Below are 19,897 nucleotides of genomic sequence, written 5' to 3'. Positions count from 1 at the left end.
ACCACATGTTCATGGTTTCTGCAAGCCCATTAGTCGCAATAACTGTACTCTTACGTTGATACGGTGGCTGTGTGGTATACTGCTGAATTAGTAATATTGTATACTGGATTAATCGTGTTAAAAATGAGCTCCAAGATAGACTGAGGATTTGAAACTACTAAAAATAAATCAAATAGTTGCCTTAAGAATGAAACTATATGATTTTTGTAAAATCCATCTGGTTAACAAATGCCCTTTAAAGGAAGTAGAGCAGTTATTGTATGATCTATATGACATCAATCTCACGCAAACACGAGTCTCAACCAGTCTGTCGAGGGGCCCGTCAAGGCACTCAGTTGTATCAAACCACTACGTTTAAAGTAAAAAAAAATTGGAAGCATATTCATCTGAAACTCAAGTAGATATCGGGTTAAATGTACGAGAGTTTCCCAAAGAACTCCCCATTATAACAAAGGACAGCATTTAAGAAGTGTCTAGATGAGCACTTGATCCATTTAGGCATAGAAATGCTGGAAGGTGGGATTCATACAGATGGATGCCCACTGGTTGGCATGGATATGGTGGGCTGAATGGCCTGTTTCCATGCTGTACGACTGACAAATTCAGGAGACCTGTCTAACAGACTAGTCATAACAGTGTGATTGTCATAATCATAAAATTATATGACTACTGCAGCAAGAGAAACTGATCAACTACTAAACCATACATCTACAAGGGAATGTAGACCATCAACAAGAGAACTACTACAATCTGTAAATTAATGATCCAGCATTTCCTGTCACCTTCAAGCCAGATGACCAAACCTGCTTCAGTAGATAGTGTTTGTAAAAACAAGGGATCCATGAAATGAGATGACAATGTGGTAATACTTTAAACATGGTGAACAGGGGAAAAAGTACAACTATAAGCAAACTTTAAGTGATTCAACAACCAATGGATGCTGCAGCTCTGTCACATCCAGTTGTAAACTGCACTGGACGAATGAAGTACTGAAATAGTTCCCAGCAAGTCCCATGAAACAGAATAGGTTAAACAGAGGTGTTTTGTGTGCTCTCAGAAGAACATGAACAATCCCCACAGCTTGAAAGGGAGTTACACTGGACCCGGAACATATTTACTTTTCAAGCATATAACTAAAAACATATCATTCATCATTTGTGGGATCCTGTGCACAAATTGTTTGTCACATTAACAACAGGTGTGACCACATTTCACAGTAACCGACTGTGAAGTACTCTGGAACATCCTGGAGTAACAAGAGGTACCCCAAGTTTAATTTGGTCTCCCCCTGTTGTCCCCACCAATGCAGATGCCAGTCTTCAGCCATTTTGATAAACTACATAATGCTTAGAAATAGCCGAGTGCAGGAGACACTACGGCAACATCATTCCGACTCTTGTGCTGAAATTCTGTAACTGACTACCCTATAAGTCAAGCTGTTCCAGGAGGTCTACAACTGATAATAGGGATGTGCACTGTGCCCACATGTACACTGACCACAAGACACCAAAAATCCCATCTAGCTATATACCACCCCCATCACCCTACTCCCAATTAGGAAAAACTTGTCAGTAGTGCCATCAAGTATCACAAACTCACCAATTACATTCTCAATACTATAGCACAGTCTCAACAAAACATGCCTCATTATATCTCATTTTTGGATACACATCAAGTATTATCCTATTCCCCCAAGACAGATATATTGTATTTCATTGCAATACAAAGGATAAAATCTATAGCCCTTTATGCACAACTATAATATGCTGTTGCATTCTCCAGTTTGATTGACTTTACTTCACCAGAGGTGTCTTGCACCATTGTGATAGAGATCAAGGTTCCAGACTAGTTATTTTACCACTTAGCACATCAAACATAGGCACAGGCATATTTGCACTGCTAATGATTATTTGGAGTGTTTGTGTACCTATAGAGTCAGCCCTCACAATACTAATTGAGTGTCTGGGGTTTTTGGCCACTGAAGCTTTTAGAATATTGATGTGAATTACTTTGTCTCGAAGGTGTTTGATGGTCTTGTCAGTTAAAAGGTGCTCCCATCACAAATATGTAATTCTACTGAACCATTTGTCTGCACCCAAAATATTGAAAACCATGTAACTTTAACTATTAAACCACTATTTAATTGTTAGCTGTTATCTTTGTGCTTAAAAGTATATAAACTTGACGTCATTTGAGGTTAGAAAGATTCTGCCAAGTGATTCTCCCATCATGTCTCATCTGTGTGTCTGCTTGTGTTGAATCTACAGCTCCAGTCTCCATGTGGTTCATTCAAAGTCACAACAAGTAAATTATAGGTTCTCCTCCAAATGAAGGAATTCAAGTCATCCGCACTGTCAAAGTTGTGCTCTCCTCATCTTGAGTAATATGTACAGCACGGAAACAGGCCACACCAGTGTTTATTTTCCTCACATCCTTCCTGAACTATTAGCATAATCCCCTATTCATGCCCTCTTCACATGCTATATACACCTGGTAGGTGAGAGTGACAGTCACTTGTAGGGAACCATCATCAGTGGTAGGGAAACCACTGGGAAAAAAATTGATGGATTTGCACTTGAGGCAGGGACTGACTAGGGATGGTCAGCACGGCTTTGTTAAGAGGTTTTCCTATCTAAGCCATTTTTCAAAGAGATAAAAAGATGAAAGTAATACGATTGATGTGGTCTACAGCGAGGCCTTTGGCAATGTCCCACATAGAAAAGTGGTCAAAAAGGTTAGAGGCTCTGGGATCCACAATAATCAGTGCTGATTTAGATAGTGGGGAGAGCAGTCTGGCTGCAGAACAATGTTGATCAGTTGGCAAAATGGGCAGAGAAATCACAGATAGAATTTAATCCTGAAAAATGTGAGATGTAACATTTTGGGAAGACTAGCAAAGCCAGGATGAATGACAAGACCCTAGGAAGTACCAAAGAACAGGGAGGGCTTGGGTATACTGTAAATGTCTAAGTATCCTGAAAGGTGGCAGTACAGATAAATAAGGTGATTAAGCCAGCATATGGGATACTTGCCTTCATTAGCCAGGGTATAAAATATAAGAGCAGGAACATTATGGTACATAATGAAACATTAATTAGGCCACAGCTGGAGTACAGTGTGCAGTTCCAATCACCATACAGAGAAGCACTGGAGAGGGGGCAGAGGAGATTCACCAGTATGTTGCATTTTAGCTACAAGGGGAGCTTGGATCGGCTGCTTGCTTTCTCTTTGGAGAAAAGAAGTCAGAGGAGTGACCTGATGAGGTATACAAAATTAAGGACATAGACTGAAGATTGAGAAACATCTCCACTTAACAGAGTGTCCATGACTCGAGGGCATAGTTTGGAAATAAGGGGTAGGAGATTTGAAGATTTTTTTTAAACCAGAGGGTGGTGGTTAAAGCAGGTACCCTTACAACACTTCGGTATTTACAGGAACACCTGAAATGCCATGCATAAAAGGCAACAGGGCAACTGCTGGGAAACAGGATCATGATACATAGGTACTTGATAGACAGCATAGATAGAGTGGGTTGAAGGGCCCCTTTCCATTCTGTATGACTCATTAACATTGAAACTGTCGCACAAAGGAAGAGGTGAAACAAGGGAGGAAAAAAAGTTATGATAAAAAGAGGCTGATGAAAGCAGATTTAATAACGTCTTGCAGGAAGAAATTAGAAAAACGTTTGAAGATGAAGAATTTACAGGGCTATAGAAAAAGAATGGACTAGGTGCACTGCTGCAAACAGTTTGATTTCATCCCATGAATGCTAGGAATGCATATCCACATTATGTCTGCCTTTTTCACCTCAAGTTACTCAACTCTAACCTTTCCTTCAGCTCACTTCCTACTGAAACCTTCATTAATGCCTTTTTCAAAAAAAAACCTCTAGGCTTGAATACTCCCAACACATTCCTTTCCTGCTACCCTCTCTCCACACAACATAAATGAGGTCATCTGCTGCTTGCTTTCTCACTCACACAACCCATGTGCTCACTGACAGTTTTAAACAAAACCTTGCTGATAAAATTCTGACCTATCATTTTAAACCACTGTAGCCTTGGCCACTCCCATTTCTGATACCCTCTCAGCCTTAAAATCCCGATATTCATGTTCCTTCAATTTTGCTCTCTTTAGCATTTAGTAAAGAGAAAACAGGGAACTACTAACCTATTGGAATGACACAAGTTGTGTAAGTGGTAATGGGGCATATACAAAATGATAATAGGACTGAGCAGGGACAATACGGATTTATAAGAGGAAATCATGTGACAAATCCAACACAATATCTTGAAGTTGTAACCAGAATAGGTAAAGGGGAAACTAGTGAATATGATCTATTTGAATGTTCATCAACTCTTACGAGAGCTTAAACAAAAATTGAACATACAGGATTGGGTGCAGAATCTGGCTGTGGATTCAAGATTGGCTAATGGTTATCAAACACAGCAGGAATGACATGGTTATTTTCACATTGCGAGGATTTGTTAATGCTGCAGGGATTGGTGTTGGGGGTTACAGCTCTTCTGAATTTGATGAGGGCACCAATTTTTCTGATGATATAAAGGTGGGTGGCACTATGAATTGCTTGTAGCTTCAGGGGGATTTAGAGCAGCTAAATGAACAAGTGAGAATATGTCGGATGGACTATAATGAAAGAACGGTCGATTATTTTTTTAAAGCTTGATACACTGAAATGTGCCGGTGTTCAGACAGACCTAGGTGCACACAAATCGTGGAAAGTGAAGTGTTCAGGTACAGGAAGCAATTAGAATTGCAAACACTATGTTAGCACTTATTGAAAGACAACTTGAATAAAAGGAAAAGTTATCTTACCGCAATTATATAAGGCAATGGTGAGACTACTAGAATATTATGTACAGGTCTGGGCTACACATCCAAGTAAGCATATACTTATGATTATAGGCAACATAATGACAGCTCACCGGATTTATTCTGGAATGGTGAGGGAGTTCTGCTCTGAGGAGAGATTAAGCAGAATAGGTTTACACTTTCTATATTTTAGATTTAATTGAAACATACAAAATTCTCACAGAGCAGATGTAGGGATGATGGTTCCCATGCTTCAGGTGTTTTAGAACAAGTGGAATGACAGTCCCAATGTGAGTGATTGGCCATTGATGTCTGAAGAAAGTTCTTCTCCTCCTCCCCACCAAGGGCAGTAAATCACTGGAAATTTTTACCCAAGAGAGCTGCAGAGGCTCTATGCTGAGTATATTTAAGGCAGGGATAGATAGATTATTATTTGATATTAAAGGAAATCAAGAGATACGAGGTTAGTGGTGGAAAGTGGTGCCAATGTTAAGTATCAGCCATTATCTTACTGAATGGCAGAACAGATCCAAGTACTGGCTGGTCCACTCTTGCTTTTAATCCTTATGTTTTTTATCCTCAAATTTCATTGCTCAACCACTGATGTCTGTGCTTTCAAATACAAAGGGCCTAAGAAGTCCTCCCAAAACCCAAATCTTCCGTAAAGATGCACTTAAAATCTGCTTCTTTGACCAAGTCTTTGGTCATTTGTTGTCAAACATTGTCTAGTATCTTTCCTGCAGAGTGACTTGGGACACTTTATAATATTAAAAGGTACCCTTTAAATACCAGTTGTTGTTTGATGTAGTTCTTTCCAAGAGCATGAAACAAATGGTGTCTGTGTTGTGTGGTTCTAGAGTTCCTAGTAAAACAAACTTCAGGGCACCATGTAGAAAACTTCCTAGAACATCAATAGGAGCATTAGGAAGCCATTTAGTGCTTCAATGTAGTACACCATGCATAAAGATCTTGGCTATTTTTTTTTACTTCAATGCCATTTTCCTGCATTACCTTCATGTCTCTTGATTCTCTTAATAACCAGAAAAGTATCAATATTTCTGTTCCAAATGAACTCAGTGCAGCAGGGTGCAGAATTCCAAAGATTCCCTCCCGAGTGAAATTGCCTCATCTCATACCTAAAAAAAAATTTAACACCGAATCTGGACCCCTCAACCAAGGGAAACATCCTTCCTCCATCCAGCCTGTCAACCCCTGTAATAATTTTGAAGTTTCTCCTAAACTGTGAAGAATACAGACCTAGCATATCCAATATCTTCTTCTATAGCAAACTCAACATCCCTGGAATCAGCCAAATAAATCATCACTGCACTTCCTCGATGGCAAGTGTATTTTTTTAAGGTAATGAGACCACAAGTGTACACAATACTCCAGGGACAACGTCATCAAGGACCCATATAATTGAAGTACGATATCTTCAATGCTGTACTCAAATGCTCTAATCAAAGGCCAGCAAAGAATCAGGCATGACACAAAGAAAACTGTGAATTATTCGTAACCCGAACAGTTGACAAGTCAGAAACGTGGTCACAAACCAAGTTCCTGGGCGGCAGAAGATTCCTGGTGCCCTACAGCAGCCAACAAATCCATATCACTGCTCTCCCAAATGCTCAATCCTATGTACAGGATGTACACGTCGTGAGTGGGGAGGGCCTGTATGAGACACCCCAATATATCCCAGCCTCACGACAAGAATGTTTACTGGGATAGCATACCAAGTCTGATAATAGTATATTCATTGTTTTATCAATAATCTCCCCTCCATAAGATCACAATATACAAACTCAAGCATTGCAAAATGCTCAGTCCCATTACATTCAGATACAGTAGTTAAGCACATTTCAAACCTTGCTTCAGCCACATGTGGTGCATTGAGAAATGTTCTGGTCTCCATGTGACAAGTTATGGGGGACTGAAGATTCAAAGAATTATTCTGTACATGAAAACCGAACAGACCAAAGATTTATGAAGACTTTGTAAGTGTTTGATGCGGAAGCTTTTTCTGCCTGGGGGGGAGGGGGGGGTAGCCCAAATTGAGAGATCACCACATAAATCCAATGGGGAAGTCAGGAGAAGGTTCTTTACTCTGCGTGGTTAGAAAGTGGAACTTGCTATCAAATGGAGTGGATGAGGCAAATTGAACAGAAGCATTCAAGGAAAAGCTAAATAAGCACATGCGAGGGAGAAAGACATAGGTAATGCTGTTAAGGTTGGATGAAAAAGGATGGGAAATACTCATGAAGAGCATCAACAGTAGTATACAGCAGTAGCTAAGAATGGCCTCTTGGACCAAACAGTTACCAACATCTGCAGGAGCAGATTCCAATAGGTTTTGGAGCCAACAGGCAGACCTCCTTCAACCACGGATTCCTCCAATTCCACTGCAATTTGAAGGAATTCAGGGCCCCTGATGACTCCAACAAAGCCATTGATTCAAAGATTTCCCTGCAGGTATGTTATCATTTGTGATGAAAAATGTTAATTAAAAGGAAGCAACCAAACAAGTCACATCGTGTCTGACCAAACAGCTTAGGGCTATGACACAGTGAGCTGAATGCTTCTCCCCCACCCCAGCATTGTGTACAGGCAGGCATCCATGCAGTACTGAAATCTGGTGCTTCAGACTGCAGCTGTCTCACATGTCAAGGCTCATCTGCTGACAGGGATCAATTCTATCTGCCAAGTCTCTGCTTTCCTTGTCAGCTGCAGCCCATGTTCTCAAAATGGAATCTACACATCCCATTTAAAGTTCAAGACTTTGTAACTCTTTCCATAATTTATGAACACAGAATTTTTCTTATAAAGGTGAGATTTCTCTTTTCAGAACCAGTAATACTATATAATCTTTTAAGTGCAGTATGATCATCCTACCACCCTCGTTTTACCTGTAACCCATCCAATCCTCCTTTCATAACTACCACCCACCGCCCTGATCTCTTCTTGGAGGTATCCATTACATTATTGAACAGCTGATCATGGATTCAGTCTTGTGAATATCAAGACCTTGATTCCAGTGAGATGGCGACCATTGTATCGATTTGCTAGTTGACAGTAGTTTGGGTTGAAATAGGTAATGGGAGTGGGGAGGACACTACTGTTAGTAAACTTTGAGTGGAAAGTGGAAATTGTGTGTGCCAGATGAGTAGCAGCCCAAAGACTGCAATGCCAATCATACTTAACTCCACCTCTAATCAACCCTTCCCTTTAACAGCAATAACGTGGTTGGAGGCAGACAAACTACCTAGCCGAGACCCAATTTATATATAAAGTAAAATTAAAAGGCTAACACATTTCTTTTCAGGGGCTCAGTCTCGCTTGTCATTGCCTTGTCTCCTATGATTTGGAGAACCCAATGCCTACATCGTAGCCAGTTCAATGAATCAAACAGAGGAACATTCTTATTGTACCCCAGCTTATTGGGAAATATTGAATGCCAACCTGATCCCAGAAAGAACTGTTAGGCCTCATGCAAGCAAACCAAACTTATTTATTGAACAGTAAGTAGAACATTTGAAACAACTGCAGGCATTTACTAAACTTGTTCCACAGTCAATAAAAGTTACATACCCTGCATTAATGCTTGACACAACTACAAGTATTTCCTCACAAATGTCATTTGCTATCTTGGCTCATACTCTCAACAGTTTCAGACTGACTAGAAAGCTGAATGCAGGTAACCCAAAGCCAGTTCACACATTGCTCCTGATGTGGAGCACTCCACAAATGGGGATTTTGAAGAACCACAGCACTGCCTCACCTCCCCTCAAATCGAACATGTTTTTAAACAGCCTACTTCTGAAAAAAAAATCCTGCTCACATCACTTGATGTGGCTATACCCCAAAGCATCATGTTGTTCACTCTCCAAAGACTGACTGACCTCTGTATGTGTGTATTATTTTGTTGAGATTTCAAATTAACAGCATTTGCAAGTTGTGATATTTGAATAGAGTAATAAGGCACTTCTAAATATTTCTGAGAACAAAAGATCTAATAAAAAGGGCAGCAATAACCCACAACCTTTATTCAGTACTGGACAACTGACTAAACAATCAAAGTGTAAAGGTAATAAGCTAGGGAGGTGGTGGGAAAGATGAGTTGGATGTCATTGCCGTACATTTGGAAACTGTTGCCATGTTTTTGATGATGAGACAAAGCATGTGGATGAGAAACAGAAGGCAGCCCAGGATAGGTACTTGGAGGACACACGAAATAACAGTAAGCGTGTATAAAACAACACTGCTAATGAGTATCTGGCTACAAATGTGCAGCTGAGAGTGGAATGAGGTGTGGTTCTCAAAAGGTACTGACAGAGAGGTAGATTACTTAGCCATTATGACATAGTGTGACACTGAGTCATTTTAGTACTGGGACAGGGACAGAAAGCTGAAGGATGGTTTGTCATTAGCAGTTCGTGATAACTGCGATCAGCAAGGAATAATCCAGTAATTAACCCTTGATGGATAAAACAGCTTCACTTTTGGCTGGAAATTGAGGAAATGATCCAGGAGCCAGAAATTAGCTATTTCAAATCCCCCATGGATAAGAGCAACAAAACACATTAATGGAATCACAGGTACAAACCACAGACTGCATAAGTGGAGATAAAGTTGCAGCTGGTCTGCCATAACCAACCTCAGTATAGCAGAATTAGGAAGCAGGTGTTCTGATCCCAAAACATACAAATGCTTCTCTGCTAGAAATCCAGGACAGAACTGGGTGAGTCTCCACTGAGAGCCACAGGTTAGTTTCCCACGTGAAGAATGACCTTTCAAGTGAAGCAGAAACAGAGCTGCTAGCCTCAATGGAACTTGACCCCAGCAAAAGCCTTCATCAAGTAAAATAAATAGGCTTCCCATTTCAGGGAGACTGTCAGGGAGTTCCAAAGATACAGTTAACCTTGGATTAAAATGTCCTCTTTCAGGACACAATCTCCCAGCCTGATACATTGAATGTGTGCTTTGATATTTAGCACATATAGTTGTGTTCTCATAAGAGATTTTCATAAGGTAATATGCAAAGAATCCTCTTACAAAGTGAAGGCAAGTTCCAACTTCCAGAGTGTTACTTTACTCCTTCTCACCTCAAAGGGAACAAAAAAAAATGTGCCAGGGAACTTGCGCAAGAAGTCCACAGAGGGCCAGCTGCTTAGAGGTGTGGAAAATCAAACTAACAGCAAAAAATTTACAAAAGATAAGGTAGCTTGAGAGGGTGCAGAAGAAATTTACTAAAAATAATTCAGCAAATGGGGGAGTTCAGTTACGTGGAAAGACTGGACAAGCTGGAGTTGTTCTTCTTAGAAAAGGTTGCAAAGACAGAGGTATCTATAAGCATCACTGACAGTAGATAGAAAAAACTGTTCCCATTGCCAGAGGGGTCAAGGAGACACAGGATAAAGGTGACTGGCAAAAGAACTAAAAGTGACACGAGAAACATTTTCACACAGCGAGTGGTCAGAGTTCCAAGGCAGGTCCAAGTGTCCCATTCAGATACTTATTCCAGAATCAGTTTGAAATGAAAGGACTTGCAGGACTCCAGGGAGTAGAACTAGCTGGATTATCCTTATAAAGCTAGTACAAACTTGATGGACCCAAGGTCCTCCTTTCATGCTGTAACCATTCAGCCAAGATCATCTCTGGAAGGCAAATTTGTCAAGTGTATCCCATCCTCAAGGGGCTTCAATATGAGATGATTCAGTAATAGCCACATTCTAATTTTGACAAGTCGGCACTAGAAGGCTAAATTCCAGGTTGCAATTACAAAACTTGCTTCAGTACACTGAATCTCTTTAAAGAACTTAGAATATTGCCAGAAGCAGCAACTGCAACATCCCACACAGACAAATATTTGGAGGCCAACTTCTCTACTTGTACTACTCACAGGTGAGGAGGGTGGCGGGGGGGGGGGGGGGGGGGGGGGAGGAGAGAAAGAAGTTAACTGGGTCATTTCACATCTCATTACAAAATCAGCATCTCCAACAGAGCAGAACTTCCTTGGTATAATGCCTGATTATGAATCTAGAGTTTAAAAGCATGGTACATTCATCCCCACGGTTTACTGAATCACAGGCCAACTGACCAAGAATCATACTTCCTTTCTCATTCTCAGTACTTAATACACCATTCACAATCCATCTGGCACTTCTGTTAAGACCCTAACCTGCACCTCACTCCAGCATATTCATTATTGCACACATAACAAACAAATACTGAAACAAAGGGAAAAGCTAAATTGGTGGGCAAACAGAACAGTTAAATGTCTTAATTCATCTACACACTTCAGTCATACACAACAATCAATGAGCAACAGAGCATGTCAGAATAACATTAGGATTCCTCACCATCATCTCAGAGGAGCTTCACTAAACCCGAATTACACAAGACAGGTGACTCAGTTTGGTCATCCACGGGATCACCTCGCCCCACTTCATTAACTACAATACTGGAGTTAATGCCTTCCATACATCACACATGCATATTCTAATAGCAAATAATAGAAACACTTTCTTCAAGAGGTAGGAGGAGGCAACACAGGTCAATGGGTTCAGATATCAGAAACCAAGGCTTGAAAGATTTTACACTTAAAGACTGGCTAATTCATGGAAGACCACTATTTTGTTCAATAAGATACTGAAATGTAATTATCAGTTTAAAAAGAACTGCTATTGTAAAATTAATGCATGCCAGTCTTCAACATTAGAAAGACAGCTGAAGGAAAGAGGGATGAAAACTGCCAGCTATGTAAAAATGAGCACTAGCAGGGACATAAGAGATCCGCTTTCATCCATAATTCTCTGCAAGGCTTCTCTGCATAATTCTCTCTATAAAGGGATGTCCCTTTAGAACTGAGATGAGGAGGAATTTCTTCAGCCAGAGGGTGGTGAATCTGTGGAATTCATTGCCACAGTGGGCTAAGGAGGCCAAGTCATTAGCTGTATTTAAGACAGGGATTGATAGGATCTTGATTGATAAAGGGGGGTTAAGGTTTACAGGGAGAAGGCAGGAGAATGGGGTTGAAACAAAAAAGCCATGACTGAACAGCAGAGCAGACTCAATGGGCTGAAATGCCTAATTCTGCTCCTTTATGTTATGGTCTAAGGCTAGTATAGATTCAAACCCACCACATTCTGAACTGGAGGCAAATGGGCTACCAATTTGCCCAAGTGCAGAGCTTTAGCACCAAACTAGAGGTGTAAATCACAGTTTCTGAACGTTACAAAATAGCAGCAAAACCTCGATTTGAAAGCAACCTCAAAGCACCTTGAACAAACTATTACAATCACTAAGCAATTAGCTTGTTGCTAACAGGATATGGTCTGGACTCGTGTTATCAGACAATCCTTCCCCTTCAATGCTGCCTGAAAACGAACTGCTGCAAGAAAACACTAACCTTTCGTCTGTAGGAGTTCCCGACTCAAAATGTATTAGCAGGTTCCCAAAAGCCACATGTAAATTGAAGATAAAAGGAAGTAGCTTGCTCAGAGCAGAAAAAAAGCTTGCAGTTAAGCAAGCAAATTAACCAGGACAAAGTCCAAATGGGGGCGGGGGGGGGGGGGGGGGGGGGGGTGTGGTGGTGGTGGGTTCTGTTGTGCAGACTTCCTCTGGCTGTCTCCAGGTAAATGACGAGCATTTGTCCTGAACTTTGCTTCCTACTCTTAAAAGCTTTCCACTTATGCAAGAGGTAGTGGAAGCTGAAGGAGGAAGCCACACAAGTACACAACAGCACAAGGAGCCGTCAGTTCCTGTTATTGATATCCTGTCCAAGCAAAGCAACAAACCCATTAGGTGCAGCAGAGAAACTAATCACAGCAAAAGAAATTCAGTACCTTAACAAGCCAGGTCATTGAGGCTTGCTCTGTCATTCCTGATGATAATGGTTCAGGTTCGATCTAAATGACCCTGAACTCTGCCATTGCAAAGAATTATTGCATTTGCAGTAAGCATTGATTTTACTGAATTTCAGGCACGTGCTTAAAACTACAATGCTTCAGACAAAATTAGCAACATCCTCCATACTAGTTCAGTGCCATCACTCACCCCAATTCAATTCCTTCAATCAACATTGGAGAGCGTCACGCATCGCCACCATGAGGAACTTGATCAATCCCCAAAAAACTTAGTTGCCAGTTAATTTTCAGTTCATGAGTATCATGATTAGCCCCACTTTTACATCAATCACAAAAGAGACAGCACATCAACACCATGTAAGTTTACAAACTTGAGCAAATTGGCCATAAGAACTTAGTACCACACAACTTTATTAGACTTGCGGAGGAGCAAAAGGATTTAAGGTTTGCAGAGCTAGCACCAACTCGAAGACGAGCTATCCACTGTCATTGGAAGCAGCCTTTCATGACCTCCTAATGCACTTTGCAGCCATTGCAGTGCTTTTAAAGTGTAGTCATCATGAGACGATAGGAAGTGCAGTAGCCAGCAAATAATATACAGCCGATCATCCATGCTAGTTCATGTGTAGTGTTCAGAGTCCTCCTCCCCTCTTTTGTCCACCTATCACTGCTCTGCTTTCCCCTCCTATATATTGGGCTTCCCCTTTTCTTATCTTCAGTCCTGAAGAAGGGTCCTGACCTAAAACGTTGACTGCCTGCTTCTCTCCACAGATGCTGCCTGGCCTGCTGAGTTCCTCCAGCATCGTGGTGTTTGTCATTAACAGTATGGCTATTTCCAATTACCTTCCTTCCCAAATCAGCTGGGCTTAGAGCAGAATGCTTTCTCCAGTTTTATGCAATGTAACTTTCTCAACCTCACCCCTGCCTCCACGCTGCACACAATAGCATTCTTCTGAAGTAAAGTGTTCATACTGGGATGCACATCTCCACCCATGTAAGTCTAATGAACGATGGCAAGCCCTAAAATCATGAGCACAGAACTTTCAAAGGGATCTGAACTTTTATTTGGAGGGCTCCAGGGAAAGAACAGGACATCAAGACAAATTGGATAGCTCTCAAAAAAAACAGCATGGAAACAATCTTTCTGTGCTTATATTCAAAGTCACTCTTTGTTTTTATGCAATGGCTTTACCTCACCAAAACACACCCAAGTCATTGAATCAAGTTATCCTCCTTTGGTTTTCAAGAATGGATATCACAGAATATTTTAAAAGAGCTGATGTGAAATGTTGCAGCCAGCCTCCAACCACAACGCCACAGTGTCAGGAAAGTTCAGGCTACAGACGCTATTATTTTGCTTAACTGAAGGAAATAGCAAACTACATTTTTAAGAGAAGCCTTCTAATATTTGGTTATGATGAAAAGATCACCAATCTGAATTGCTGTTGTTTCTCCACAGATGCTGCTTGATCTGCTGAGTATTTCCAGCATGTCCTGTAAAATTTCAAATTTTGGCATCTATATTTGGCTTTTGTAACACCAAAGATTGAGTCTTACAAACAATAAATTACTAGAGTGATGCTCTTTCCAACTGGGTAACTTCTAACACTCAACACAATCATTTCACCAATGAGAGCCTCCAAAAACAGCATAATACTGAAGACCAGACCAGCACACAAATGTAGAAGATATTGAAATAATGAAGATAAGAATATGTTGACTTGGTTCAGTCCACACCACTCACCTCTGAAACAGAAGATCTGGTTCAGGGCCCCACTATAGGACTGAAACATATTAATTACATTGTTTCAACACTGCAATGTGTCAATGCTGCAATGTTAGTGATCCATTTTTACTGTGCAATATTAAACTGCTCAATCAGTTGGATATTCAAGGTCCCATAACGCTCCACAAAGTAGAATGCACTGCCATTGTCCTGGCCATCATTCCTCATTTAACTGACAGCAACAAAATAAAAGCCATTTTCTCCTCATTGTTTGTGAGCTATTGCTTTGAGAATAACTTATACATCCATGACAATTACAATAGGATCTCATTTAAGCAATGATTTCCATGTAAATGCAGGTTTGTTCTTTAATTTAATGTATCAAGGAAGCCTTTGATGAAAGCAAGTAATATTTTATGGTTACAACCTGATTTTTATTACAATTAGGAAACACAGGTATTTCAGTCCCTTTGTTCCTGCACCCTCGTGTTTTGAGAAAAGGAGACCCATGGAACTTTGAGGAACTAAAACAAATAAAAAGTACAAGTTCAGGCCTGTGTGCCCAGTTGGAATGTATCAACCATTTGAGTTTTGACTGAACACGAAACCTCTACTCCGCTCCATGACTGACAACTCTGATGCAAGTATAATTACATGCCCATTATAAACTTCACTGCTTTATGGACAAGGTTTTACCATGTACATTCTATCTGTAATCAAGAAACTGAGAGCATACAGAGTTACCCTTGAAGGGTTGTATTTTGTTTTAAATGTTTTTCTTGATCTGAATCCTCCCTCAGACATCTACTTCAAATTTCCAACAATTTCTCTGCAAAATCTTCATCTGCTCAAATCACGTAATCCTCTCACCGATTTTTAACATCGCCCATCAAATATGAAAAACTCCTGAAGATCAGCATTATAATTGTTTGCCACAATCCTCAGAAGTTTCCAACAGTACCATCTTTGATTATTCAGAAATGAATAGTTATACTGCTTTGTTGTCATTTAAAGTTTTTCATTGTTGTGGAATCAGGAAATGTCACAGACCCATTCTATGCAGTTTGTTATTACATATGAGATTCAGCTGTTACCCCTGATCTTAACCACAGGGAGACCTTCACTTACACGCCTCACTCTGACCCTACGGATGGTCCATGAACGACGATCCCAAAAAAAAACAATCCTCCTGGTTAGAATGAAACATTGCCTCTTAAATTTAACCCTAGCCCAGAAACTCCTCCCTTACATTGGTGAAGCCTCTCCTCCACCCTCAGGCACCCACATCCTCCAACCCCGCCCCCCACACCACACCCCTGCTCCTCCATTCTCCAGCATCTACAAACCCTGCCCCCACCCTCTGCCACCCACCCCCTCTCCTCCTTCCCCACCCCCTTCTGGCCCCCACCCCCACCCTCCTCAGACCCCACACCACCCTACCATCCTCTTCCTCCTCCCTCGGGCACCCACCCACCCCTCCTCCCCCCACCCCTCGGGCACCCACCCCCTCCTCCGCCCTCAGACACCCACCCACCCCCCCTCCTCCTCCGCCCTCAGACACCCACCCACCCCCCCTCCTCCTTACCCCCCTGGCACCCACCCCCTCCTCTGCCCTCTGGCACCCACCCACCCCATCCTCCCTCCCCCCCCCGCATCCACCTCTGCCCTCAAGCACCCACCCTCCTCCTCCTCCTCCCCGCCCCCACCCCTCGGGCACCCACCCCCTCCTCCTCTTGCCTCGGGCACCCACCTCCTCCGCCCTCGGGCGCACACCAACTACTCCTCCACCTCCCTCGAGGACCCAGCCACCCCCTCCTCCTCCTCCACACTCGGGCACCCACCTTCCACCTCCACACTCAGCACACAGCCACCACCACCACCATCCCCTCCTCCCCTTCCCCTCACCCTGAACTCGGAGAATTCCACCCCCCCCCCCCAGCTCCCATCAACACACACACTGACTCCAGGCACCGCCCGACCTCCTCACATGCCCATCCGCCTGTCCAGTTAGCGCCGCGGACCGAGGCTTCCCCCGACCTTCCTCCCCCCGCTCCCTGACCCCGACATCTTTTGCTCAGATGTAGCAGGTGCCGGTCGGGGCAAACCTGCTGCCGGGGCCCCGCTCCAGCGGCGCACACTCACCCGATGGGCAGGGCCGACGCTCCGGCTGCTCGGCTGCGCTGCCTCCGCACTCCCCGGGACGGAACGACAGACACAGGGGCACCCACACAGGGCAAGCCGCCACCGAATGGCGGAGAGAAGCGGAAGTGAAGCCGCGGCCTGGCCCAGCACGGCCCAGGAAAGGAAAGGGTGGGGGAAGGGGCAGTCCCGCACTGGGTCCGACCCAACACCAAGCTCCTCCTCCTCCCACTGCAGCGTTCTCGTCCCGTCTCCACCGCCGGGCTTCAGACCAAAACCGAGCCCATTGCACTTCGGGAGTTGTAGTCCGGCTCTCAGACTGATCGTAGGGAAGCACTCAAACAATGGACTTCAATTCCCAACATGCGCAGTGTAGGCGCACTGCATTGTGGGATGGTAATCCGGCCACCCGTTCAGTTCGGACTACATTTCCCAGAATGCATGACGGCCCAATCGGCGCAGCTCCTGTTGTCATGGAGACGCGGCGCCTCCTTTGGCCATTTGCTGGGCCTTGCACCGGCTCGCCTCACCTTCACCGGGATCTCTCGCCCTTCTGACAGGAGTGGGCGAGCACCGATACCCGGCAAACTTTAACATGTGCAATTCCCCCATTACTTCTTGACCTCTGGAAATCTGAAGAAGATTCCCCCCAGGTACACACTGTCTGTGCTCAACTGTGAATGAAAATCAAAAAGCTACAGATGCTGGCAATCTGAAATAAAAGGAGAAACTTTCCCTAACTCTAACGAAAGGTTCACTGTTTCTCCTACCACAGATACTGCTTGATCTGCTGAGTATTTTCCGTTTTAATTTCAGTTTATCCATTGTCCATTATAGTTAATTCAGCTAGTCACACTGAGGTGGCACAAGAATATTGGATAGAGGTCCTGATAATAATCCACTGAATTACTATCGATGCAGTGATTTGTTAGCAGCTTCTTGGATGCAGAGTTCAAAAGGAAGATTGTTCAGCATATGAAATGAAAAAATTTGCAAGGCTATGATAGTGGCTGAGGTATAAGGACTAGCTGAGTTGCTTTACATGGAGGTGGTATGGACTTAATGGGCCAAATTACCTCCTTCCCAGCCATAAAAATTCTGTGATCTGAGATATATGTTTGCAGCATAGAAAGAAATTAGTATGCGTCATGAAGCTTGGGTTTGTCATCTCTGCTTACAGACCTCTATCTTCTAGTGTCACATTTTATCTCCTGTCATTGATGACCTTTGCCTGTGATTTTGTACTTTGGTTTGCAAGTCTGGGGGCCCTCCACAAGCACCAAAACAAGGGTAGGCATGACAGGAAATGCAAATGAGGAAGTGATTTGTAACTCAGACCACTCCCAAGTCTTGATCCCAATTGCTCAGTCTTTCCCTCTTCTAGAGACTCCATATCGGAACCCCCATATCCAGCATCTCCTCCTCCAAATTCCCAACACCACAGGTTCCCTAAACCTGTCCAAGCTTAATGCACTTCTGGAAGTTGATATTGGCACCAAATTGGGGATTTCCCTGTAGCAGTGTCCATTTGAATTATGAAATTGGCAAAGAAAGGTGGTTCAGCATTGAGTAATTTACCTTGTGGCGCCAACAATTTAGCCCACCAATCTAAATCTACTGCCCTTATCTGTTCCTCCACCTCCATATCTCTTTTTCTCTAAGGAAGACATAATTCCTGTTCCTCACACAATCTCGGACTACTGGACGTCCTGGAGAAAGTAGGCCTTTTGAATAATAGGCCTTTTGAAGATTTGAAGGTGACAAATGTAATTGCTCAATTCAAATAAAAGAGAGGAAACAATCAATTATTGAACTATTAATCTGGGATCAGTGGTAGGGAAAGTGCTGGAATTTATTATTGTGTTATCTAGCAACAGTGTACTTAGAAAACCTTAAAGTCACTGGCCAGAATCAACAGGAATTTATGAAATGGAAATTGTGTTTGACAAATCTGTTGTAAGGTTATTGAGGTTGCAACTAAGCAATGTTGCTGAAGGGAAATTAGATTTTCAAAAAGTGTTGCAAAGGTATCACACAATAAGGTTATTGCACAAAATTAAGATTCAGAATTAGGATTGTGGATTGGTTAATGGATAGAAAGGTATTTAAGAGAAAGTGATGAGTAATTTTCAGCTGTAATTAGTGCACTGCCACAAAGCACAGTGTTTTGCAATAGATAATTACAAAATATATCAGTGACTGAGATGAAGGAACCAAGTGTGATGCATCCAGGTACATAGAAAATTGTGGGGACAATACAAAGTGGTTGTAACATTAAAGCTTTAACTCAGTAGACCAGAATGTGGCAAAATGTCATTTGGAGAAATGTCAAGCACTACTTTATGAGGAAAAATTTTAAACCAGATTTTTTTTTACAAGGTGAGATAGTGGGAAATCTTGGTATTCAAAGGAATCTGGATGTTCTGTACACAAATCATATAAAGTTTATATGCAAGTACAGGAAAGCAAATAGTATGATTACCTTTATTACAAAGGGACTGGCATAGTAAAGATCTAATGCACTTATATGGAACTTTATTAAGATTACAGCCTACTTCACAAAACTCTGTAAAGCTTCGATCTCTTTACTCAAGAAAGAATGTATGCCGTAGAGGGAGTGTAACAAAGGCTCACTAGATTGATTGAGCTGTGATGATTGTCTAATGAGGAAAGATTAAGTTACAAGATCTATATTCCCCAGAATTTAGAAGAATGAGAAATGATTTCAACAAATCATATAAAATTAAGTGGTTTGATAGGTTAAGATGCTAAGAGGATGTGTCTCCTGTCTGAGGAATCTAAAGCTACAGATCATCATATTGGACTGGCTATTTGTTGAGGTGAAAAACTTCCATTCAAAGATTTGTGAGTCTTTGGAGTTCTGTTCTCCAGAAGACGATAGATGCCTGATAGAGTCATAGAGTCATTGAGCAATACAGCACAGAAATAAGCCCTTTGGCCTCACGAGTCCATGCCGACCACGGTAACCACCCAGCTCATCCCATTTTTGGGATGTTGAATATTTTTGACACAAAGATTTTTTTAGGTACTAATAGATACAAGGGCAAAAGCAGATTATGGCAGATGCTGGAAATCTGGGTTATAAAAGAGATTCTAAATGAAAATTAGCAAACTGAAATTTTAACTTTATTTTTCTCTCTATTTCCAGCATTTGGTGATTTTCATTAAAGGATATGATGATAATGCAGGAAGGTGAATGTAATAAAAGATTGGCTATAATCTTATTGAATGGAGAAAGCTTGAAGGTGTGACTGACTTATTTCTTATATTCTCTGTAAACCTGAGACCCTCTCTTATTAACAATAATAACTTCCAA

At 42.1% G+C, this 19,897-nt stretch overlaps 1 protein-coding gene across 1 annotated transcript in view; it reads right to left on the bottom strand.

Moving 5' to 3' along the window:
- Positions 1-16,930, bottom strand: part of LOC127571541 (serine/threonine-protein kinase PAK 2-like) — a 59,657-nt gene extending 42,727 nt beyond the window's left edge. The window contains exon 1 of the mRNA XM_052018012.1: positions 16,564-16,930. The gene's annotated coding sequence lies outside the window, so the exon portion shown is untranslated. The remainder of the gene's footprint in view (positions 1-16,563) is intronic.
- Between the last annotated feature and the right edge of the window lie 2,967 nt (positions 16,931-19,897).

The sequence above is a fragment of the Pristis pectinata genome, chromosome 6 (assembly GCF_009764475.1).
Source record: "Pristis pectinata isolate sPriPec2 chromosome 6, sPriPec2.1.pri, whole genome shotgun sequence".
Classification (NCBI taxonomy): domain Eukaryota; kingdom Metazoa; phylum Chordata; class Chondrichthyes; order Rhinopristiformes; family Pristidae; genus Pristis; species Pristis pectinata.
This window is presented reverse-complemented; position numbering and strand designations above follow the sequence as displayed.